At 55.1% G+C, this 4,227-nt stretch overlaps 1 long non-coding RNA gene across 1 annotated transcript; it reads right to left on the bottom strand.

The window, feature by feature from the left end:
• Positions 1 to 571: 571 nt before the first annotated feature.
• On the bottom strand, positions 572 to 3,813 carry LOC115916796. Its single transcript, XR_004061630.1, has 4 exons — positions 3,763 to 3,813; positions 1,291 to 1,385; positions 1,102 to 1,195; positions 572 to 1,007 (listed from the first exon to the last, which is right to left on the bottom strand). It is a non-coding gene; the product is annotated as an uncharacterized LOC115916796 (long non-coding RNA).
• Positions 3,814 to 4,227: the final 414 nt, after the last annotated feature.

Below are 4,227 nucleotides of genomic sequence, written 5' to 3'. Positions count from 1 at the left end.
CCTTGGCACTCTCAAACCAGCCCCAGTTGCCACTGGTGCCAGCTTGGGTCTGGGAACCATCCTGAAAATCACCGAATTTCAGGAGCCAGCCAGCCACTCCCAGCCACAGCACCCCAGACACAAACTATAGCCCTTTTCCCTCCAAAGAAAACTCACCAGCCCTGGTTCTTTATGGCAGATTGCAGGAGTCCCTTGGCACTCTCAAACCAGCCCGAGTTGCCACTGGTGCCAGCTTGGGTCTGGGAACCATCCTGAAAATCACCGAATTTCAGGAGCCAGCCGGCCACTCCTGGCCACCGGACCCCAGACACAAACTATAGGTCTTTTCCCTCCAAAGAACACTCACCAGCCCTGGTTCTTTATGGCAGATTGCAGGAGTCCTTTGGCACTCTGAAAGCACCCGAGATGCCACTGGTGCCAGCTTGGGTCTGGGAACCATCCTGAAAATCACCGAATTTCAGGAGCCAGCCGGCCACTCCTGGCCACAGTACCCAGACACCAACATCGGCTCTTTACTTGGCAAAGAAAACTCACCAGCCCTGGTTCTTTATGGCAGATTGCAGGAGTCCCTTGGCACTCTCAAACCAGCCCCAGTTGCCACTGGTGCCAGCTTGGGTCTGGGAACCATCCTGAAAATCACCGAATTTCAGGAGCCAGCCGGCCACTCCCGGCCACAGGACCCAGACACATACTATAGCCATTATCCCTCCAAAGAGCACTAACCAGCCCTGGTTCTTTATGGCAGATTGCAGGAGTCCCTTGGCACTCTCAAAGCACCCGAGTTGCCTCTGGTGCCAGCTTGGGTCTGGGAACCATCCTGAAAATCACCGAATTTCAGGAGCCAGCCAGCCACTCCCAGCCACAGCACCCCAGACAAAAACTATAGCCCTTTTCACTCCAAAGAAAACTCACGAGCCCTGGTTCTTTATGGCAGATTGCAGGAGTCCCTTGGCACTCTCAAACCAGCCCGAGTTGCCACTGGTGCCAGCTTGGGTCTGGGAACCATCCTGAAAATCACCGAATTTCAGGAGCCAGCCGGCCACTCCAGGCCACAGGACCCAGACACCAACATCGGCCCTTTTCCCTCCAAAGAATACTCACCATCCATGGTACATTATGACAGATTGCAGGAGTCCCTTGGCACTCTGAAAGCACCCGAGTTGCCACTGGTGCCAGCTTGGGTCTGGGAACCATCCTGAAAATCACCGAATTTCAGGAGCCAGCCGGTCACTCCTGGCCACAGGACACACACACAAACATTGGCCCTTTTCCCTGGCAAAGAAAACTCACCATCCCTGCTCCTTTATGGCAGATTGCAGGAGTCCCTTAGCACTGTAAAACTAGCCCCAGTTTCCACTGGTGCCAGCTTGGGTCTGGGAACCATCCTGAAAATCACCGAATTTCAGGAGCCAGACGGCCACTCCCAGCCACAGGACCCCAGAAAACACTAAGGCCCTTTTCCCTCCAAAGAAAACGCACTATCCCTGGTACTTTATGGCAGATTGCAGGAGTCCCTTGGCACTCTCAAAGATGCCCGAGTGGCCACTGGTGCCAGCTTGGGTCTGGGAACCATCCTGAAAATCACCGAATTTCAGGAGCCAGACGGCCACTCCCAGCCACAGGACCCCAGAAAACACTAAGGCCCTTTTCCCTCCAAAGAAAACGCACTATCCCTGGTACTTTATGGCAGATTGCAGGAGTCCCTTGGCACTCTCAAAGATGCCCCAGTTTCCACTGGTGCCAGCTTGGGTCTGGGAACCATCCTGAAAATCACCGAATTTCAGGAGCCAGCCGGCCACTCCCGGCCACAGGACGCCAGACACCAACATCGGCTCTTTATTTGGCAAAGAAAACTCACCAGTGCTGGTCCTTCATGGCAGATTGCAGGAGTCCCTTGGCACTGTAAAACTAGCCCCAGTTTCCACTGGTGCCAGCTTGGGTCTGGGAACCATCCTGAAAATCACCGAATTTCAGGAGCCAGACGGCCACTCCCGCCCACAGGACCCAGACACCAACATTGGCCCTTTTCCCTGGCAAAGAAAACTCACCAGCCCTGGTTCTTTATGGCAGATTGCAGGAGTCCCTTGGCACTCTCAAACCGGCCCCAGTTGCCAATGGTGCCAGCTTGGGTCTGCGAACCATCCTGAAAATCACCGAATTTCAGGAGCCAGACGGCCACTCCCGGCCACAGCACCCCAGACACAAACTATATCCCTTATCCCTCCAAAGAAAACTCACCAGCCCTGGTTCTTTATGGCAGATTGCAGGAGTCCCTTAGCACTGTCAAACCAGCCTGAGTTGCCACTGGTGCCAGCTTGGGTCTGGGAACCATCCTGAAAATCACCGAATTTCAGGAGCCAGCCGGCCACTCCCTGCCACAGCACTCCAGACAAAAACATCGGCCCTTTTCCCTCCAAAGAAAACTCACCAGCCCTGGTTCTTTATGGCAGATTGCAGGAGTCCCTTGGCACTCTCAAACCAGCCCCAGTTGCCACTGGTGCCAGCTTGGGTCTGGGAACCATCCTGAAAATCACCGAATTTCAGGAGCCAGCCGGCCACTCCCGCCACAGGACCCCAGACACAAACTATAGGCCCTTTTCCCCTGGCAAAGAAAACTCACCAGCCCTGGTTCTTTATGGCAGATTGCAGGAGTCCCTTGGCACTCTCAAACCAGCCCCAGTTGCCACTGGTGCCAGCTTGGGTCTGGGAACCATCCTGAAAATCACCGAATTTCAGGAGCCAGCCGCCACTCCCGGCCACAGGACCCCAGACACCAACATCGCCCCTTTTTCCTGGCAAAGAAAACTCACCAGCCCTGGTTCTTTATGGCAGATTGCAGGAGTCCCTTGGCACTCTCAAACCAGCCCCAGTTGCCACTGGTGCCAGCTTGGGTCTGGGAACCATCCTGAAAATCACCGAATTTCAGGAGCCAGCCATCCCGGCCACAGGACCCCAGACACAAACTATAGCCCCTTTTCCTCCAAAGAAAACTCACCAGCCCTGGTTCTTTATGGCAGATTGCAGGAGTCCCTTGGCACTCTCAAACCAGCCCGAGTTGCCACTGGTGCCAGCTTGGGTCTGGGAACCATCCTGAAAATCACCGAATTTCAGGAGCCAGCCGCCCACTCCCACAGCCACAGGACCCCCCTCCCACACAAACTATAGGCCCTTTTCCTCTCCAAAGAAAACTCACCAGCCCTGGTTCTTTATGGCAGATTGCAGGAGTCCCTTGGCACTCTCAAACCAGCCCCAGTTGCCACTGGTGCCAGCTTGGGTCTGGGAACCATCCTGAAAATCACCGAATTTCAGGAGCCAGCCGCCACTCCCGGCCACAGGACCCCAGACACAAACATAGGCCCTTTTCCCTCCAAAGAAAACTCACCAGCCCTGGTTCTTTATGGCAGATTGCAGGAGTCCCTTGGCACTCTCAAACCAGCCCCAGTTGCCACTGGTGCCAGCTTGGGTCTGGGAACCATCCTGAAAATCACCGAATTTCAGGAGCCAGCCGGCCACTCCCGGCCACAGGACCCAGACACAAACATTGGCCCTTTTCCCTGGCAAAGAAAACTCACCAGCCCTGGTTCTTTATGGCAGATTGCAGGAGTCCCTTGGCACTCTCAAACCAGCCCCAGTTGCCACTGGTGCCAGCTTGGGTCTGGGAACCATCCTGAAAATCACCGAATTTCAGGAGCCAGCCGGCCACTCCCAGCCACAGGACCCCAGACACAAACTATATCCCTTTTTTCTCCAAAGAAAACTCACCAGCCCTGGTTCTTTATGGCAGATTGCAGGAGTCCCTTGGCACTCTCAAACCAGCCCCAGTTGCCACTGGTGCCAGCTTGGGTCTGGGAACCATCCTGAAAATCACCCGAATTTCAGGAGCCAGACGGCCACTCCCAGCCACAGGACCCCAGAAAACACTAAGGCCCTTTTCCCTCCAAAGAAAACTCACCATCCCTGGTTCTTTATGGCAGATTGCAGGAGTCCCTTGGCACTCTCAAAGATGCCCGAGTTGCCACTGGTGCCAGCTTGGGTCTGGGAACCATCCTGAAAATCACCGAATTTCAGGAGCCAGCCGCCCACTCCCGGCCACAGGACCCCAGACACCAACATCGGCCCTTTTCCCTGGCAAAGAAAACTCACCAGCCCTGGTTCTTTATGGCAGATTGCAGGAGTCCCTTGGCACTGTAAAACCAGCCCCAGTTTCCACTGGTGCCAGCTTGGGTC

The sequence above is a fragment of the Camarhynchus parvulus genome, unplaced genomic scaffold, assembly GCF_901933205.1.
Source record: "Camarhynchus parvulus unplaced genomic scaffold, STF_HiC, whole genome shotgun sequence".
Lineage (NCBI taxonomy): Eukaryota > Metazoa > Chordata > Aves > Passeriformes > Thraupidae > Camarhynchus > Camarhynchus parvulus.
Note: the sequence above shows the minus strand (reverse complement) of the source record. Positions and strands in the feature narration are given on the sequence as shown.